Here is a 21,504-nt window from a genome sequence, read left to right as displayed (position 1 = left end):
TCATCCTCATCATCATCTTCCATCTCGGGGCTCGTGTCCGCCTCTTCGCCGCCAGCTGAGTGTGTGTTCCGCGAGGGATGCTACGCCTAATAAACGTCCTGTACCGGCTGTCCTTCAACAAGGCCCTTACAATATATATATATATATATATATATATATATATATATATATATATATATATATATATATATATATATATATATATATATATATATATATATAAGTTGGTTTCAGGGTTATATTTATACAGAAAATGCAACAAGGGCGAGGGCAGGGCAAGAGAAGGGAGAGTATGTACAATGGGATCATGGTTGGTGGGCAGCAAAAAAATGAGACAAGTGGAAAAGGGAGGCGAAGAAAAACATTATTAAAAAAGGGTAACAAGAACCCACAGTCACGGGCGGTACGAACAGGAGACAAAAGAGCCAAACAAGAAAAGAAACAACGAGAAAAAAATTAACAAGGTAATGCCCTTCCTCCCCCGTGGCAACAGGGGTGAAAGAGGGGTCAAAACAAGATGTGCCCATGCACTTGTTTGACATCGACGAAAAAATCAGTCCCGCGGAACGAAGAAGGTCCAGAGAAGATATGCCCATGCACACAATGGGCGAACATCTGCCCATACACACCCGTTCTAAGACATCAGGGCAAGGTGATTGAAACATGAGACACTTGGCTTCGGTTGGTGGGAGGCCGAAATGCAGCCGAAATTTTAATCGGAGGAAAGACACATCAATTTCCCATAACTTTCATTTATTCCAAACGACGCTGACTTAAACTTATGAATGACGTAGGACTCGCGAACATCGCGATCGTGATGCGTTTTAAAACTAGATTCAAGAATTGTGGCCTTCAGTTGTTCAGAAGAATGACCAGGAGTGTTAACATCGTTTGATATATATATATATATATATATATATATATATATATATATATATATATATATATATATATATATATATATATATATATATATATATAAGACAGAAAATAAGGGGTGGCAGTCAAGAAAACCTCAGAAAGCAAAGGGGAGGTTGTGGTGGGTCATAGAAAGAGATGAAGAACTTTTTGAGTCGAAAAGAAAGTGGTGAAAAAATGCCCGTCGGGTGGGATCCGAACCCACGACCTCCAGAATACCGGTCTGGTGCGATATACGTACATATATATACATACAAGTTGTGTCCGCATGCGTGCCTCAGCCTGCTTCCTATGTTCGTACTTTTCTCACCCATTTCCTGGGAGGCGCAATTAACACTACAGTTCGCGCTTTACGCAGCGTTGGTTTCAATGTGTCGCAGAATCCTTGTCCGTCGCTTCACTTTATCTGCTTCATCAACCCTCTTACCATTGCGATATCTATAGAGAAGTTATTCATTTACCCTTTATTACTTGTATCTGCGAACCTAGATATGATCCATGAACACAGAAATTGTTCCCTCTGTCTCAAACCTATGGGCAAGCCGAATGTCGTATAAAACCTGAGATTCCCTGCCCAAACCCGAGACGACCTGCGAAGCGTTAAAGTGCTTTGCAAACTCGGCCGAAGAAGAAATCATCATTGAATTCCGGGCTCTGTCCTTTTTCCTCTGCATTTCTCCCTACCTCCTTCTCCGTGTCACTCTAATTTTTTTTCAACCTGCTTCTTTTTTTTTCGTCCTTCTGCTCGAGTGCAAAGGCAAACTCCAATTTTACCCGGCTAGGGGTCGATTGATCGCAATTGAAATTGAAAAGCAGCATGGAATGGACGGCCAAAAGAAATCATGGTCCCAAATATTCGTGCGAACTGGTACACGCTGCCTCTTGAGAGGAGCCCGGTGCCACCACTCGAGATAATCGAACAGGACGCATCTCTGCAGCGACTTCCTTTTGCTCGCATCTATAATCGTTCGTATTTTTATACTGACTGCCGTCCCCGCCTCCTCTCACCCTCATGCTAAAAACAAGAGACAAACGCCGGTCTCACTTTATTTAGTTTGTTGCTTCCGTTTTCTTTACGTCAAATTCAGACCGTTCTGTCTTTTTTTTTTTATGAGATGAAGCAGCAAGCTGCATTCATACGTCGGCTTCGTTTACCTGAAAGGCGAAAACTAAATCCTCAGCGGGAACGTGTTTATGAAATCAGACGTTGGCGCTTTGCATAGTGCGTTAATGCAACCCGAATGTTGGAATCTAAACCGACCGACCGACTAAGCCACTGGACGTAAAGAGTATTTAAAATTTGGACACAGCAGAAAATGTGCAAAAGTGGGAGCCTTCTCGCGGGCACTCTGCGAACGACGGCGTGCGAGCTCGCAGAAGAAAACCGCAAATAGCGTCTAATACGCAGCGAGTGTAACTTCGGGATGTCACACACGGTCTGCCTCGTCGTCTATACTGCGAAAAACCTTCGCGATTTGACAGACTAGAACGAAGTTCTTTTATTTTCAATACGGCCATGCCTCCAAGACCAGCGAGCACAACAGATACGCAGTGTGCGCCGCGTATTCTTTTGCTGTGCCCGCGTGAGGAAGATGAGTGTATTCTGTTTTAAACCGGCGAGCGTTGCTATATATCGGCTCATAGGGTGATTCTCCGTGGAAGCTAGCGGACCGCAGCTGACGTGGTTATCGTCCGTGCAGGCGCCAACATTGCCAAAGTTTACGTTAGCCTCTCAGAAACCAATGTAACGGTTATATTATGAGAAGAAACGAGCTAAATTTCCCTAATTCGGAATTATATTTTGTAAATAGCCTCTAGTTACACGACTTGTCAAAACACTCGTCGAATTTACCGCTTTCCGGCCACCGGCGCAAGCTCTGCCTGAAAAGCGGTGGCTTCCGCCATACAGTCAAGCCCCGGTGCCCCACGATGCTTACAAAATATACAATTCGAAACGCGGAAACTGCCACATTCTCATTCAAACACGGCAGCACCCCGCGGCCGCCCACTATGGCGTCCCAGCTGCACGTGGAGCTGTTCTGCAACTTTTGCCCCTAAAAATTGATACTACGACTGTCAAAAGTCGACTGCATAATACTGAGAATATTTAAAAATTGCTTGCGCAGTAAACAGGTTACTGTTGTGTTTTATCAGTGAGTTGTGCTGAACAGCTGTCTCGACACACTTTGTATTACATACACTTCCCACACGGATTGTTTTTTTGCGCCCACATATTGTTCCTAAAATTGTCTATACAAATTTTAGGGTTTACACAAATCTTAGCCCTAATGTGGAATCGTCACGCCGGTAAAAACGCTGGGCCTAGGCACGCAATTTGGAGTGTTGTTCTCGTTGATGCAGAGGCTGAAAAAAACAGTATTTCTCGAAATATAGCTACGACGTTTTACATTCCTGAGGCCGCTGAATGGTTGAAACCATTTCCTGTGCCAAAACTTAACTCGCTAAAGCACTAGAAAATTTAATTCAAGGTTTTTTTTATGACTTAACCTGTCGTTGCTTTAAACACAATAACGACCGTCTTGTGCAAGATGGTCTTAAGCCCACTGCGGCAGCTAACCATGGCATAATTTTTAAAGCGCGTTTGTGTCGTGTTATTACGTATTATTTTATTATTTTTGTACACTGAACCAATCAAATAGCCTTAAACAGGCAGCTGACGTCTTTTCCCCCCAAAGAGTACGGGAGGAGCTGATAAAAAGCGTAGGTATTCTGCATGCGCTCAACATGTTATCCAGCTAAGAATGTTAACAAGGCATGCCGCTTTCTACTAGACTGCACGGCGCATGCGCGCGTCTCCTGCTTGCCCTTCGCTCTCAGTACACAGCGGTGTGAGGACGACCTCAGGGATGTCATCAGGTGCGAGGTGAAGTGCATTCAGGATACACAGAGGAAACACTGAAACAGTCCCGGACAGGTCGTTCGATCTTCTAATCATCCGGTACAGTATTGGCACGTGTGTTTACTTCTTCCTCGCTACGTTTAGCAGATGATTACTTGGACTATGGGGCTGAAAGCGCAGCTGCCGATGTAAAATTTCGCGTGCAACATTCGTTTCGCGCTGGGCACCAGCGTGGCAATGTACGTCCATGCTCTATCGAGACTGTGACGCAGGTGCGGAACGCGTAGGAAGCTAGCGCTAGTGGCAACAAACAGACTCGACTTATTTGAAACGAGACGAATAAACGACAACTCAAGGCGAATAGCCTTTGCACGACTGGGCCTCATGTTTACCTGCGATCGGCAGCCCAGATTTTCTGGAATACTCGTATTGGCAAGAGGGCGGCTCTACGGTGGGGCCAGGCAAATCTCCACCTGCCCGTTTTGCTTGGCCGGTACCAGCCTTATTGAGCTCTCAGTTCCCACTCCGAGCATGGCAACCCACCTGTCTCTGCCGATTTTCTTCTTCATGCATCGTAGAAAAGCTTCTTGCTGCTCGCTATTTTATTTCTCAAGCAAAAGAAACTGTGCTCCTCCTCTTCTTCTTCATATCTGCATGGCACAAAAGTACGACGGATCTCGCAGAACGTCGGGGGCCCAGATTATTTTCCAGCCCATTACGGAGCCGAAGAGTATTTCCCTGTCCATCGGCATGACGACAACAAGAAAGCGGACGGCCGCTTGGTGCTCGCACAAAAGATTTCTCCTCCCTATGCGACCTGGCTCGTCGATGTTATCGAACAGCGTGGCGCTGAAGTTGGCCCGGCTGTTATGTACGTCGATGAGCAGTGACTGGTGCAGTCCGAGCATGACAGCCGGCTTATTCACTCGGATCGTGCTGTCCCCGGAAGCCGGACTTCAGAACTAAAGAAAGGAAATCAATTACGGGCTTCTTAGGACACCACAGGCGGTTTCCTCACTACCTTCTCAGTATTTCTGCTTGTCAGGTAAAAGCAAATATGCGGCTTTCAGTAACTGAATGTTAGCGCTGTGAGACCAGTATAGTTTACTCGAAGAATACCTTAATACTGACGCTGTGTACAGCTCGTCATTATTTTCCCATTTGTTCAGGGGTTTGTCCTTAAAAGAAGGTATATTTTCTGCTGAGTTGTCAAGCTCCTTTCATGTTTTCTCTCGTCCACAAAAATGACCAAAGGCTCGATGTTATCAATAAAAACTGCATTTTAGAACAAAAAGTTTCCCTTCTACATCGTAAACACAACAAACATTGCATGGAAAGTCTGGCGGAAGGCTGAAATAAGAAATATAAGGATGTCGGACTATTGACAGATTAGTCCCTGCACACGCCTGACAATGGACAAAATAAACGAATTTTCCGTCGGGCAACAACATGCGATTGCACAAAGATTCTATACTGCCTTCAAGTCCAATCAAACAACTGACCTCCTGTAGCTAAAAGTTAGAATGTAATGAGGGCATACACCCTTTCTAATGGAGGCGAAAACGGTTATTTTACCCCTTCTTTTTTTGTGAGCATAGTAAAGAAAATAAATGAATACAAACACCCACACCCGTGTTAGCCGCACAAACACATTACTTGCAAGCACTTTCAGGTTGATACGTTTATTTCGAACAACGATGCGAGCATCACGATATTTCAGAAATAAACTCTGCACCCTTAATAAACTAACCTGTATAATTTTCATCCAAAACCATAAATTTTAGATTTCTTAGATGCCCCTTTGCTCTTAGGCAGAAAAAAGCATTTCAACTACACTGTACAGGAAGCCTGCTGACCGCCATCGCCCTCTTCACTTCTACTGCACACACTGCAGCCATTAAAAAACCAGCATAGCGTGCTCACAGGGTCACGGGTGCCACAGAATATGCCCCGAACACGAAGAATTTGAGAAACATGCACATGAACTAAAGTTCTCGTTGATTGGCCAAAAGTACCCCGAAAGAAATACTGACGGCGCAATTAGGCGTGCTCATGAACACAAAAAAAGACATTCTCGGTGAAACCCGGATAAGGCACCTCATCCTGACACGTAATTTGTCAGTTACCTACTCTTCCGAAACATTCCATGTTGACAGCTTGCTGAGACGAAATTAATATCATCGAGTAAAATTACCGCTCCCCTGCTCCTTTCAAGCAGCCTTCTCGTGTTGTGCACTGACGTAGACAAAACTTAACCGACCTCTCAGTCAAAGCAGAAACAGAGCCACCTAAGCGAGGTTAGGGCTACCGAACATTTCTCAAGCAGCTCTGTAAACTGTGAGCCCACATCGAAACGACTACTATTTCCCCGGCCGGAAAGTAACCCTTGAAATATTTCATAAAAAGTGACCTCAATGCTGACAACCTAAACGCAAACTTAGTTTAGAAACTGCCTTGCCTTCTATCCAGTCAGGAATACATTGGTCGAACTGAAAGACCTTCCAGCACAAAATTCAACAATCACAAGCACGACGTGCAGGGCCTTGTGGGCATTGCGCTCTCTAGGCACCTCCGCCTCTCAGATCACTCCTTTGAAAAAATCCAGTGTTAATTTAGTTCGGCTTTTCCAGCACGCACGAGCGGGAACAGAGAGAATCATTCTTCATACATCAGTTTCAGACGTTTGCTGAAGGGATGAACGAAAGCGCTTGAAGATACCTACGAGGCTTGAAGGGAATTTTTTTAAGTAATAAACGCTGAGAAAAAAGGTCACAAGTTATTTTGGGGCGAATGTCTCGCATTTTTATTTATTCTTTTTTTCTTAGAACAAGTATTACCAGCGACCAAGAGCGCCATGGTTGTTGCACCGGGGTGTGACGTTGGCAATAGAAGGTTTCTGCCCGGAAATGGCTCTTCTTGCAACGTTTCAGCACTCCAAGGGCGCTTCGGTGATACATCCCTTAGTCCCTTTGGCTCAGTTATGAGCGCCCCGCGTGGGGCAAACAACCTCTCCCCAGCCAAGCACCTTTTGCACATGAACCTTACACGACGTGGTGCAGCCTCGTCTTTCCTTTGTACCTTTCAGAGCGGAGCACTTAAGCGCCCGCTCCTGTGGTTTCACGTCGTCCGTCGCCGTCGGCCTCGTAACCGAGAGGGCGAAGATGACGACGCCCGTAGTAGAGCGAGTAGGAGAGGGGAGGAGCGTGTGGCAAAAGTGTGAGGGGGAGGCCGGTATGCCGAGGGTGCCTTGCGAGATGCGCTCCGCGACGGGAAGCACAACGCGATAACGCCAGGGCAGCGCGGGCGCGATCACTTCCCGAGACGAAGGAAGTGCTACCCGGGCAGAGGCTCAGCGCGGCCGACGTTAGAATCTAGAGGTGCGCGCCGCCGAAGCAGCAGCTCTACGCCATCGCCGAAAAGGCTCCGCAGTTCGCACTGCACTCAGAGTTCGCATTAGGGATTAATTTGTAATGGTCAGCCAAACTTCTTGCATGTTTGTTTAATCCTACATAGCTGTTCGGAGCTTAGCGCTGGCTGTGTGACTTTGTCTTAGCTTTTAACAAATTTACCCGAGTCTAATTCGCGGTTATTAACTTTTTACTGTATTTCCAGCTTGCAGAAATTGGCATCTCATGCGACTCTCAGCTCTCTGAGTGCTCGTACATTCTTTCCAGCAGTCGGTTCTTTCCAACAACTCTGCCTTTCATGATGCCGCGCTTTGGTCTTTTCATTCGCCAATTTCTGCTCTATGGCTCCCTTCTGTAGTCATTAGTCTGTTTTTTTTTTTCTCTCACTGCCTCTCTGTCTAATCTTACTATCTTCCTTCTAGACTAACGTAAGTATCTACGGTAGACACTGGTGTTGATGTTTGTTTTCATTTATTCTGGTTACTTCGCATACAAAAAAGGTAAGCAATAAATAACCCTTAGAAGAACTGCCAGTTGGACTTGTTGTATACGTTCATGATTATAACAGCGCAATTAAATAACGAAGCCGAAGCAAGAAACACAAGACGAAGCACTTCGTCTTGTGTTTCTTGCTTCATTTTCGTTTTTGAATAGCGCTGTTCCAATCATGAAAATAGCCCTACTTTTCTAGTGTACGCACTGAAGAGCGTGCATTCTCTTGCGCTGCTCAAGTTTCCCTTGACGCAGGTGAGACCTCTAGTCTAGATTTCCAAAACAGTAGATGTTGTTTTTCTCGCAGTTTTGCATCCAAGTTTGAGCATACTAGTACAGCAGTCTAGAATATTTTCTCCTACTATTTAAACGTATAATAAACCTCAGTGTGATAGATGGAGAACCCTATTGGCAGAAAATGGCCGCACTAATACGTCAGAATTGCGGAAAAAACGAACTTCACATGTATTTATAAACCATTCGGCTCCAATAATCCACCGCCTTGGCTTGACGCGCCTACCACGCCGGAGTGGAACGCAGTTTTGATGGCCGATATCAGCCTTCGGTATGCCAGACTCCAAAACAAAACGTGGGTTAAACTTTGCCGATATGGGTATTGCTTACAGTTGATGCTAAATAACTTTTAAGAAAATTTTAAACGCCGCAAATACACCTGCTAAGTGATTTTATTTCCAACCTATTCGCAACTTTCTCGTTGCACTTTACTGTGTTTGAAAGCACAAAAAACACAATATCTAAACCCGCCTCCCAAAATGTGAGTTTCTAAATCGCGCCTAAAGTGGGGCGAAACAAATTACGATCGTCTAAGCTGTTTCACTCTGCGGCAAAGCTCTGTCACTCACAGAACCTTAACGAGATGCGGCTTGTCAGTATAAGGGTCAGTCAGTATGGTGTCGAGAACGTACAACTCGGGCATAGCGATTTCTGTGAAACTGGGTGCATGGTGAGCCACACTGGTCATGTCGTTATTGATGGGCCGCTAATTAGTCTGAAAGCCGGTCGGAAGAGACTGGTCTGACCATCCACAGGTTTTACTTGTAATGACATGGATTTCAGTGTTTCGCAGCTGCGGCAGGGGAAACTGGGTTTCAAGCCCATCAGTCTTGACAAACGGGAAGCTCATTCGTATTCGTCCAAAACTTCGGAGACATAGAACTTGGTCGGATCATTTAACACTCTAGTCTGGTAGTTCTAGCATTAAAACGAGCCTTTCAAACAACGCTGCGCTGCAAATGTTTGCGACCAGTGAGCATACTGGTATTCAAGCACAACAAGTTGTTTCCAGCTCCTAGAAACCATTCCCCCTGACTTGCAAAGCAGTCAACCTTGAACCTGAATTACACGCGAAAAATTCGGCCACCTTCGCAATAGAGTTGCGAAGACTGAGGAAACAGCGGAGCTGGTGGTCTTTCTTCAACTAGCTTCAACTTGGCTTTTCTTAGGTGTGCTCATCTTATCGGTAAATCGGACACTGATGCCGCCGAGCGCACACCGTTACTCTCAACTAGGATGTCAGAGCTTACGTCATCACTACGTGGAGCCCGTACCCGACGCGCGCCTCCCCACACCTGCTCGTCGGCTCCTTGCCTCCTCGACCCTTTCTCTCGCACTGCTTGGCCCAGCATCTTCTCCACTTTGCTGCGCCGAGTTTTAAAGGAGCCATGAAGAGAAAATACAACTTCGTTTAATTTGAAAGAACTAGGATTCAGTATCTCACTCAGCTCCATTACAGCCACAAAAGATGTTTTTTAACAAAAAAAGCAAGAAGTATTTAAATTTTGCGCCACAGTGACGTGTTATGAGCAAGAATGACGTCATACGGGCCAACAATAAAATATAATTTTCGGTGCGTTAACTGCACGTTAGCATTCAAGTGATGCGGTCAAATGGAACTAGAGGCCCCATTACAGACGTCCAGTCATCTGTCGTCGCGACAGGTCAGTTAGGTGGCCTCTAATCGCACAAACAAGGTTCCGTGACGTCATAGAAAAGTTGCGGGAAATTGGCTAGGGGGTCGCGACTGCTTCGCACGTTTTCTTTAATATCTCCGTTATTTCTTCGAATATTGCGATTATATTGGTATCATTGTTATCGGGACTAAGCAGTCTTTCTAATAAACCCAACTTGTATTTTGTCTGCATGGCTCCTTTAAGCGGCGCCAGGCACGGCTGGAACTCGAGCTCAAACAGCTCCGCCGCTAAAATGTTAGTATCCACGCCATAAGCTGCCAGTGTGAATAAGCTCCGTGTGTATATATACCCAAATCCCGTCAAATATGAAATAAAGCCACATGGCTTAAGCTACCTTACAAAATGCAAACCAACCAGGACAGTTACGAAGAAGCAGTAACAAAATGGGTGAAAATGCCTCTGAAAGGTAATATCATTTTAACAGTTGCACAAAAGCTCTCTTGCCAGTGTTCTGAGCCTGCACTGACATTTAAAAGCTCGAGTCGCACCAAAATCGGCATATAAATTTCAAGAATTTTGTCAGAATCAAAACACTCACACCCTACTTCGCAAGAGATGGCGGGGGCGGAATTTTGAATAGTGTTCGTTGAATGCCCCTTTCGAGTGAGCCCTGTTTGGGTGAAGGCAGACGACAGGATATAACTAAAAACGAGCGAGGCCAGCAGCAGATTTCCGCAGATATTAGAGGTCGGGAAACCGGAAGTTAAAACGGGCACGAAATGGATATTTTTGAAACGGACATCACACTGAATTGCGGTACGCCCCAGGCGCTCAAAGTGTTTCTAATCATCAAAAACGCAAGAGGTACACTTTCCGAGCGTACCGTGCAGATATGAGTAAGCTATAGTCGCCCGGCGTGTTTTGCCACGCACCTGAACCAGCCAGCCTCTTTGAAACACCAGTGCTCGCGACACGATTACCTCGCGAAGCGTGAACCTTTCTTGACACGCGTGCTTCTCCCCCTGCGAAGCGTGCACCACGCACGACGCCTGAGCGAGAGAGGAAGCCGAACCACAAAAGCATGCAAACTACGCGCGGATCAGGGGTAAAGAAAGGTAGGTGGGGAGATGTAAGGGAAAGTCGTTAATCATTTCGCTACAGTTTTATAACATGTAAATCGACCGGTGAGCAGCAAATCTATGTTAATTAGATTTAGCGAAGCGGTAGGGTGCGCAGGAAATGAGCTCGTCGCGAAATGCATGCCTCGTCACCGGCATCATAATAATGCGACAAGCGTGGCGTTGAACCCATTGCACAGATTAAAAACAGGAATAAAACCCGGGAGGTTCTTAAACTTTGGCCCTGCTTCTCTCGCAGTACGGGTCATTATACCCTAGGCAGCGGTTGTTCACGTCAGATGGCACCTTCCTCATTTTTGTTCTGCTTTTTGTTATCATTCCAGTTAACCTCATATTAAAACTTCTCTGTTCACTTTTTTTTACTTCCCAGTCGCCCATGCGTGTACACATCTTTCACCTTCTGGCCGCTGTTAATTTTTCATTTCTCACTCCGATACATTTTCATTTTCGTGCGATTAGCAAATTCCTGGTATCGAATTTTGTTGCTTGACTGCTTAAGGTTCAACTTATGATTTGTTTCTACTTAGTAAGCTTTTTTAATACAACCCAAACAGTACAACGCATGCATGTATAAATTCATTGCAACCAAAACAACGTAAAAATCAGCTGTCGCCATTGCGCAGCTTCTAAAGGTGTTACCGCATCGTTTATATAAGTGTACATATAACAGTACTAGCAGACGTCGGGAGTTGCAGCCAGAACCAGGTAATATTGGACATGTTTACTTTAGAAAAAAAAACCATAGTCATGCGAGCGAAACCTACCCACCACCAAAGCACACAACGTACATCACACCCCAAATGTCATTAAATAAATGAACGAGTGCTTCGTGTCATTTGTGTCCAGTGCTTGCCCTTTTTTTTAATCTTTGTCGCGGCAACTTTTGGCAAAACTTCGCTCACTCGGGACTTCTCGGTAAGTCGTCGGCCATTGAACACACCCTGCTTCTCTCGTTTGAATTTGTATTTTTTCTCTCCTTAAATGTTACTTGGTGTCAGGATAAGGCTTCCATTATTTAAAGTTTTCTTATCTCTGAAAAAATACAAAACCAAAATGAGATGGCTAACGTACACTAAGCTAGAAATACAGCGTCAACCACTTTTCTTTTCATAATTTCTTTTTATAAACTATTGGTGCGATTGTACCAGCCAACCTTATAGCGAGAAATCCAAGCTACTTTTACGCAAGCGTTCAATTTCTAGCTAAAGCCGAAGGGGAAAAATTCAGCCGTAAACTGACCGGCTTCGCCCCTGGAAGCACACCATTGAAAACCTACTCACCGCTTTGCAGTTGTTTTCCGCCGCTTCCGCCGCCTTGATCCAAGCGCTAGGCGTGTCAAGGTTTCAGTCGCAGGACATGCAACGGCGACACTCGACACTTGAATGAGAACGGAACTACGTTAACTCTGCCTCTACACTAGTATCTTCGAATGCCCCTAGCAGCCCACACGTGCGGCGAGACAGACCGGTCACGTGCAACCGAAGCCACACAAAATGCCTTGCCGGCTATATTAGGAGACAGTAAAAGATAATGACCTAAAATGAGGGGAAACAAACGAATGTCGGGCAACGAGTTCCCCTACGCACGTGCGCAAAAAAACGAGCCAGGCGTCCGAGTGCCGTCAGGGCGGCCGAAAGTCCATCTTAAGTCGACACAGCGGCCGCGACTTTGACGCTCCGCTCGTAGCGCCAGCACTGGGACGCCCCGGCAGCCACAGCGGGGCTCACTTCTGGCGACTGCCCCCTCCTCCCCGCAACCCCTCTCCACTCTCCGGAGCAGTTCCCCTCTCCTTGCCCTCCGGTCTCTCCTCCCAGGATCCAGAAACGGCTCTCTCTCTCCTCGTTTTCCCTCTTGAGCTTCCATCCTCGACTCGGCGGCGGTGGGAACGCTGGAAAAGTAGGGAGCTATCCCACGGCTAATCCGCCTCCGGTCGGCGTCATCACCGGCAACTTCTCGGGATGCTTCTCCGCCGCTATTTTCGTTTCTAGCTCACCTCTTTTTAAGCTGCTTGCGTTGCGGTTAGATTCGGTCACGCCGCCGCACGCGAGTTTAACGTTCGCGGGTATTAAAGGCGGGAAATAGCGCTGGTCTTTTTATCCCTATCAAAGCTCGCGTCAAACTGGTGGCAGTTTGATCGCATGTTTTTCCTCCGAAAGCCCGAACGCACCTCAGGCGGCGCGAATGAATTTTAACGATTCTGACCAGCTTTCCAAGCGGCCGCGGTCTGGGAGACTTACGCGGGGTCGTAACTGGAGCGGAGGTCGTTAGGTGGAATTTAATTACTTCCCGGTGTGCCGTGCGTGTTTATTGCCGGATGCTCGGGAACTGGAATTTACATTTACAAACGAGAAACAACACAGCATTTATTGTTATATTTCACGGCCACACTGTGATACTGGTACGCGCAAAGCTTATTAAGACTGAGAAATTTCAAAAAGCAGCACGCTAATATATTAATTATACAAGTTTGGAATTATCAAGCAGTGAAGGTAAGAATTACATCGTTAATGGCAACAGAAATTTGTATCTTTTAGTCTGAAATAGTCGCAGAAGCTAGATCGACAAAGCAGTGTTTTTTTTTTTTAATCAGGTGTGTGCTACCATCAGCTGTAGCACCCTGTAATATGCGTAAAATGACTTCGCGGATTAAAGTACAGTTGCGCATACCAGACGCACTGGTCAGATTCCTTCGTCGTAACACACCTGATGCCCTGCCTTTAATTACGCACGCAATTTTCTTATATTTTGGTTGCCCGCTCTCGCAGTCTCCCCTCCACTGGGCATCACACCTTTTCTGCCAATCTGACGCCGACAAGCAACCGCGCGCACCTTGCCTGCTGGGTATTTTGCCTCGCCGCGTGGAAAACCTGATCGCTCGGACGCGCATGAGTCGGCCGCTTTAGACAGCAACCGACAGAGCAAAAACTGGCTGAAGTGTGCTTGTTTGGCCTCGCGGATCGCTGTTCGACGGAGCCGATGCGTCCGCTATTCATAATGATAACGGGCGAACATTGGAAGGTTGAAGAGGCAAACTATAAGTATAAAGGCAATACAAAAAAGGGTACAAGTGAAAAAAGAAAATACCCTCTTCTTCTCAGCTCCGTAAAAAAATGGTGCTGCCTGGAGGACTGGCAGCGGTAGATTCCTTGGTGACGGCGTCTAGGCTCTCGGACGCGGCCCGCCTCGCGTAGCGCCACTCGACATCTCGCCCGAGCTGGGAAACGGGCCGGGTTCCTTTGCCGCTCGTCCCGCACTCGAAGACGGGAGAATAACCGCAAACACACAAAAACACAATCACAAAACACTTGTTTCCCCTCCCAGGGACACAGTCTGGCTTGAATTTCACAGGTTCCTGTAATCTGTCTGCGCATCGGTGAATATTTGAGCGCATAACATATACGGATAATGCTAATACATGCATTTAAAAAAAATCTCGGGCATCTCCACTAACGTGTAATCTGGGGAAGGGCGAAGCATGGAGTGTGTTCCTGCCGCCTTGGCGTTTTTGCCAACGGAGATGAAACCATTGTGGGGTAGAGGTATACAGGTTTGCTGTAAAACTCTCTGGTCTTTGAAGCCCGAAGCTCTCTAGTGCGAGGTGTAAACGAGTTCCCCGGTGTTTTAGTGCCGTGACTACACCAGACGACCATTACGACGACGACGACGACAGGAGACGCCAACAGCCTCAGCCCCTAAGGGGCTTCGTCCCCAAACATCTTACACTGGATCGCAAACAGGGGCACTGAATCTGCTGCCAGAAGCGTTACCGAAAAGCGCGTATGAAAAAACCGCGTGCGGGAAACCTTTTTCATCCCGCCTGATCGGCCACTGAATATGGTCACCGTGATTCCGGAAGGGCTCACGCGCCCGTCCATAAGAAAGCGCGCGAGAACTAATTGCATGCGATTTTTTTTTCACTCATGCCAATCGGTCCTTAGACAAAGTCATCATTGTTTTGTATTATTAGTAGAGCCATTAACGCAAAACAATTTCTCTCGCGCTGGCTATCATGAGCATCATCAAAAACTCACTCCGATGGTTATCCAAGTGTGTCACTTGCAAAAATTGCGTGGTCCAGCATGCTGCTATCTATGCCTTCTAAACAATGACAGACTGCTAAGTTGCGCCAACCATGGCATATTGGGCGACAGCAGCTTACATTCCTGCTTGAAAGACGTAGTCCAATGCACCTCTTCGCGTATTTGCTGCTCTGTAGGTATGTAATACTTCGGAAGGCTACAAGCAGCGGATTCAGCAGTGGTAGTGGTACTAGCGGAAATCGTCTATTTGAGCAGTTGATGCGGGGGTGGCTCCCCAGTCCAGGAATCCATGAGGTGAGTAGGAAGCGTTCGCTCTGGAGGTCAGCAATTGCTGGAGACCCAGATGGCTGCTGGTCACCAGGTTCTCCCACAGCTCAGGGGTGGAAGGAGTGGATCGGAGAGGAGGAAGGCTGGGATTGTTCTGGCACTGTATTACAATGTGGGCTAAAGTAACGGGTTGTGAACAGGACCGGCATTCAGCAGAGTATTGAGTAGGGAACATACGATGCAGACGGACTGGGTGAGGAAGGGAATCGGTCTGTATTATGGAAGCCCAGTTGTAGCATGTTGGCCTTAGATGTGTTCAGGTACAGCGCCGATTTAGTACTTTTTCGAATGCTTTGCGCAATAATCGATTGATGGTATCCGTGTCACTTTTGGTGAGGGTAAGGGAGGGTGTGACACACGTCACACACTAAATGACAACAGCTTGAACCGGTAGGATAAGATTTTTCTCCTTCATGCCCCGGCGGCTGTAAGAAACCCGTCGAAACGTGTTGGAGACTTGGTTAAAAGCCTTCGAGAATTTTACCCGACTTGCACGGGAAATCGCCCCATGGAAAGGGGCGGCTAAAAAATCGCAGGTACAGCACTCGCCTCGTATGCGGCAGGTACTGGGTTCGAATCCGCATACCGCCGGGTACCCACCGGTTTCTTTAATGGGTAAAGGCGTCCCTGGTCGAGTGCGAACCCTTGACAGGGGAATCCACGCCTGGAAAGCTGCCTTTACCCTTTCGAGAGGCCCCTGACCCTGGTCCATCGGGCGGGGCCCCCGGCCGACATGCCGCGTTGCCGCATTGCCGGGGGTTAAAGAGTCTGGCTGCACGTCCTGCCACAGGCGGTTGCGAGTTGAGCGTCCACCGTGGCTGTGGAAGACACCATGTGCATTCGTGTGCCTTGGTGGCGCCGGGCACCAATCGGTAAAATAGGTACAAGCGACTCCCCGGCCTGGCGCTCGGCCCTTGTGTGGGGCTACAACGCTTGGGAAGTTCACCCGGCTTGCACGGGAAATCGCCCCTATGGAAAGGGGCGGCTGCAAAATCGCAGGAACTTTTTTTTTTCAAGAATTTCGATTAAATTTGGTCATTGCGTGTGTTTACCTGCATGGATAATGAGGCCTAAAATTCGAAGGGGGGAGCTGGGCCGCATGGCATAGCCGTCGAGGTGAATACGATGCATTCCCAGGATTCAGAATGTGCACACAGGTTTCTTGTAGTCCTTGGTGATTGATTGATTGATTGATTGATTGATTGATTGATTGATTGATTGATTGATTGATTGATTTATTTATTGATTTATTGATTTATTGATTTATTGATTTATTGATTTATTGATTTATTGATTTATTGATTGATTGATTGATTGATTGATTGATTGATTGATTGATTGATTGATTGATTGATTGATTGATTGATTGATTGAGTGAGTGAGTGAGTGAGTGAGTGAGTGAGTGAGTGAGTGAGTGAGTGAGTGAGTGAGTGAGTGAGTGAGTGAGTGAGTGAGTGAGTGAGTGAGTGAGTGAGCGAGCGAGCGAGCGAGCGTCATTGATTCGAACAGCCGTTTTATAAAGCATTGTCCAACACACTTCTGCCTCTGTCGGCGAATGTCTAAAGAGCTCAGTGGTCGTCAGGCATTTTCGACGACGATTTGCGTTCACTCTCAAGTTTGTTTTCTAAAAAGTGATTACATTTTGTGGTGCAACACATCATCTGGGACCACAGCAACACTGCTAGTAGCGGACCCATGCAATGAATGCATGCTTTTCATATTTATTTCCCGCATACGCACGCAGACGTCGTTGCGCACAAGGCAGTCGGCAGCGTCTGTGGCAACGTGCGCTGAGCAGACACCCCGTCCTACGCTCTTTTTATAGTGACCATCCTGCCAGCGTGGCATAGGCGGTAAGACATATCGACTAACTTCGCAACCGAGAGAATCCAAGGCCGACTCCGACCCCGGCTGTGTTTGTTTATGTCCACTATCCGAGCAGAGGCTTCATACGGACAAAGGCTTCATACAGACGAAGGTGAAACACAGGTTGGCAGGCCTGTAATACTTTCGAACTCAATTTCCAACTTCCTGGAGCTCCGGGACAGCGTATACAACCACAGAAATCGTACGCCTTGAGCTCAACACGCCCGAATAGCGAATTTTGGGCTATCCAGCAATGCTAGCAGACACATAGAGGTAAGAGCATAGCTTTGTTGGCACCTATCCGGAGCACGAGCTCTAAAAGAAAGGCGAACAGGTGAGCGACAATAACTGTCACGGGTGGAGTTCTGGGATTTCTTCATTTCGTGTCCATTTCAAAGTGCTCATATCCAACGAGCCCTGACTGGCTGAAGGTAGCCGGATGCGACGCAGAACAACAAAGTTTTTAGTGCACGTCAGAGGCCCCGCAACGGGAACTACGTTATGCTTGAAACAGACGCGAAACGAACATTTTTAAACAGGCACTGCTCAGAAGTCCGCCCCAGGAATCAAAACGGCCAAATCCAAGCTAACAATGCAAGCATCAGCTTCACAAGGACGCCAGTTGCATGTCTGAGCAGCAGAGCCATGCTTTGTACAGGCCGTGCGTTTTATATATTCGCAGTAGCCCAGATGCAAGACAAGAGTAAAAAAATGCATGCAGGGAAAACTGCGGCGTCAGCACACAAGATGAAGGCAAACACAGGAATACGACGCACCCGATATACCTTCCTTCTTTGTTTCCTCTCTGCGTGCTCGTTTGTATGCTTGCATTCGATCGAAAAATTCAAGTGCCACAGCACTTTATGCGGGCACGAAGACCAAGTACCACGAAGAAGACTGACCATGATACGCAGCGAATCCAAGGAACGATCCTGTTTTTTTGTTGTTTTTTTTTTTTTTGCAGGCATGCATGCTTTCTGTAATTAAATTTTCTGCTGTTTTTTGCGCCATGCTCTTTCTATACTTTGTAACACGCCCTGTAAATGGTGTTATAGCACCTATATTATCTGTTTTATGCTGATATTTCTTCTAAACAATGAACGAATGTTGCATTTTCACTTACACTTTTTTCTGTTCTATTTTCTGCATTTAGGCACCGGTTTCTGTAAACGCTGCCAGTGCATGCCGTCACAAGGGAGCTCCTATGAGCATTCTCAAACAAAGCAAATGCGCAGTTTTGTCTCTGTTAGCTACCTCTGCTCTTCTTTTGCAGGAGTCTGTGACTTGTCTGTGATGTGACGACAACATTTCACACCCTTGGCCGTTCATCTTGTGCGCACATATGCACCCACTGCACTTTGTGCTGTGCTCCGTGCTTTTTGAATAATTTCTGTATTATTCGAGGAGGAGGAACGAACACCGCCAAGCTAACCAAATTAGCTTTTTCCCCTCTTCCTACATCATTCTGGATGAGAAATAAAGGCACTAGTATGTTTGTGCGTGCATGCACGCATGCATGTGTGCGTTTGCGCGTGTGCGCGTGCGCGTGCAAATTAAACGTGCGCTTTTGAATGAAGACAGCATTGCCTGCCGTGCATATTCAATCGGATTGTGCGCAACGTTCTCGCAATCCTTGCTAACATAAAAGAGTTAGCGATGTGCCTGCAATCTGAAAACCGGTGCGAACTATTTGAATTAACGTTGCCACATTGCGCTTTTCGACGTTGCCACGTGGCGTTTCCACCATTTGAAATGGTACGGGGTTAAAAAACAGAATTGTAGAATGTCATATCATGCTCAAAAACGAAAATACGCTGCTTTCTTCCTGAGTGACGGGAGAGGGTGGGCTGGCAAGGTCGCCCTAAATAATTACGTTTACTTGGGAATTCACGCTTCGACACGTCCGCACCTTAGCGAGGAAATGGCGTTTCTCTTCCGCTTGAAAAGGAGGTTGTCTAGATTTTTTTGTTTTATTCGCCAGCAAAAGTGATAAACAATGCTGGCCTACAAACGATGAACGGGAAACGAAGAACGCGAGGCAGATTAATGTCCGTTCTGTGGATTAATAGTTAAAAAGTGGTCGGCACGTCAGCAAAGAAACAAGAAGCGAAAAGGATGTAGCCTTTTCGCTTCTCGTTTCTCTCAGTTTCAGGAAAAGTGCCATACGATAAAATAAGATCCTTGCGTGCATGAGCTGAGCAATCCTCGCAAAAGTTTTTGAATGCCGCAATGCCGCAAAGCTGTTCTCGCATTGGGCCGTTTTTCCGTGCCTAGAAATGCCCTGCAATGTCGACCAACGGGGACTTCTCAGAAGTTTTAGATTCCTCAACACTGTGCGTGCAACGATTCGCGGGGCACTGTGGCTAAAGAGTTTTCATAGGAGAGAAGTTCACAATGCACACTGCAGCTGTCCCTTTCGAGAAACGTTCTCTCGCGAAAACCGCAAGTTCTCACAACCTTCGAAGATGCGCATAACACAGGACGTGTTTGCTGCTTAGAAATTTGGCATCAATGAACCGACTGTTCCTCAAGAAGTGCAACTGCAACAAAACTGTGTTGTAAACGCTTGAAAATATTCTTTATTTATCAGACGAGCAGTAGCTTCTATTCAGCTTTTGATGAAAGCTACATTCGCTCCTAAATTTTAAAGGTATGGTCTTTTGTTAATTTGTACCAAGCGCCTTATCAACAGGTAAACCCCAAAACAGGACACTATGGCGACCTGTAGCAGATCTGTTATAGGCGCATAAGCACAAATCCATTTCTAGAGCTTTGTTGAGACACATTGACTTGCTTACGATGCTTCTTCGCGTTCTTGCGAGACCCCTTTGGTTTTTGTGCCCCTTCGCCCAAGGCGCACGCAGCGAACTAACACTGGGCGGCGCACCATGTGGCGTCATCGTTAAGCACATTACACCCCTCCGAACCGAGGCCCGCGCTCCGACGCCGTGCCGGTGTCGCGGTCACCCCCTACTGCACAAGCGCGGTGCCCCACGCCGGAAACTTCGCTGGCTTTGCTCATAACGAGGAACGGATCCGGCGGGTTCGAGCCCCCTTTGCGTACGCATAAGAAAAAGACAATTTGGCGCGAGCTCACCTCCAACAAGAAATAGAGGCGAGGCTCCATCACGCAACCTGAAGAACCGCTGCTTTGCGACGCACTAAACCGGCCCGGCCTTTCGATGATGCCATCGCGTGAAAGACGACGACCCAGCAAAGCATTTCGTGCACAGAAGCCATCGGGCAGGGGTTTGACGACGTCACCAAAAAGCCTGTTTCGATTGGCTTTGTTTCTCATTTGATATTATCCCCCGCAGCAAACGACCAGATCAAGGAAAGCAATTCCACACCCTGCAACTGACACCCCGAAATTACCGCTGTCTGCGTCATCAGGCGTGGTAACGCGCTTATTTTGGTCTCTGGGAAACCTTTGTTTCCATCCGCGTGATCACAGATGTGCTCAGAAGGCCTTGTTTAGCTACGTGCTGCGCAAGTTGAGAAGAGAATAACGCGCCGATTCGACTTACGAACACGGCATTCGTATGACCTTGCACTATCCGCTTTCCTGTCTCTTAATTTGTCCTCTCTTCTTGCTTTTCCATGTGTGAGCGAATACAGGAGCCCACAAATGTACACGTTAGAAAGACGGGCGCTAAACTACTGCTCGAGTGTCGGAGGAGCCTCTGCCAGAATCGTCACAGCTGCTTCTTTTGGGTTCCGAGGACTTCGCAGGGTCCCCGTGCCGATTTACAAGTGGGGGGCGGAGGCTGGCACGTATTGTTCGAAGAAAACGGGCCAAGATCGATGCAAATCAATACGGTTCCCCGGCGTGCATCATCCTCCGCGACGTAGGTATACACGAGCGACCGACTAGCCAAGCCAAGCCCGAAGCAGGCAGGTCGGCGGCCGTCTGCGCACATCAGAGCCAGCGAGTAACCAGAGCTCGCAGGCGACGCGACCGCCGTGAAGGCGAGAGGAGTAAGTAACGACAACACCGTGGTGACAAGAAAAAAAGAGAAGCGCACAGAGAACGGCACTGGTTTTCGTCGCTGAATAAAGAAGGCCAAAGTGCGTTCCCCCGCTAGGGCAGGATACGGCCAAGGAAAGAGCCGAGAAAACGGAAGCCGGGGGTGGAGCGACCGATGGAGGGCACGGAGACGCAAGCTAACAAAAGAAATAACAAGTGGGTAGGGGTCTGAGAAAAATAAAAGAAAAGTGAACCAGCCTCCGGGCTATACCATAGCGAAGATGCGTTAAATTATTAGCCGCAACGAAAAAAAGTCACGGTTTTGCTTCACTTCTTCCGCTGATAATTTGATTCTCTTATCGGAGGCTGTGCCCGCTCCCTTTTTTCCCTCGCGTTGTCGCGAGCCAGGGCTTCGATTCCTCGGGGCTCCGCGCCCTGTTCCTACCGCACGCGTTCCGAATAACAAGGACCTCGCCACTGGCTTGCGGAACTAACGCCATCTAACGAGCTACGTCATATCGGAAGGCCCTTAGTGCTAATAATTACAACTCGCTCCT

The 21,504-nt window shown here is 47.2% G+C and overlaps 1 protein-coding gene across 7 annotated transcripts in view; it reads right to left on the bottom strand.

Moving 5' to 3' along the window:
- LOC144173872 (gamma-aminobutyric acid receptor alpha-like) overlaps positions 1 to 20,372 on the bottom strand; it is a 127,552-nt gene extending 107,180 nt beyond the window's left edge. For 2 of the 7 annotated variants that reach the window (XM_077702163.1, XM_077702158.1), the window contains exons 1-3: positions 20,078 to 20,372; positions 13,832 to 14,000; positions 12,028 to 12,073 (exon numbers count right to left, since the gene is read on the bottom strand). The gene's annotated coding sequence lies outside the window, so the exon portion shown is untranslated. Of the gene's footprint in view, positions 1 to 12,027; positions 12,125 to 13,831; positions 14,001 to 20,077 lie in introns of all 7 variants that reach the window. The other 5 variants (XM_077702165.1, XM_077702160.1, XM_077702162.1 and 2 more) reach the window with 4 other exon arrangements.
- Positions 20,373 to 21,504: the final 1,132 nt, after the last annotated feature.

This window comes from Haemaphysalis longicornis, unplaced genomic scaffold (assembly GCF_048455015.1).
Source record: "Haemaphysalis longicornis isolate Haplotype H1 unplaced genomic scaffold, Haemaphysalis longicornis Haplotype H1 scaffold_3, whole genome shotgun sequence".
NCBI classification, from domain to species: Eukaryota; Metazoa; Arthropoda; class Arachnida; order Ixodida; family Ixodidae; genus Haemaphysalis; species Haemaphysalis longicornis.
The sequence above is the reverse complement of the archived record's forward strand: the minus strand, read 5'-3'. Positions and strand labels throughout refer to the sequence as shown.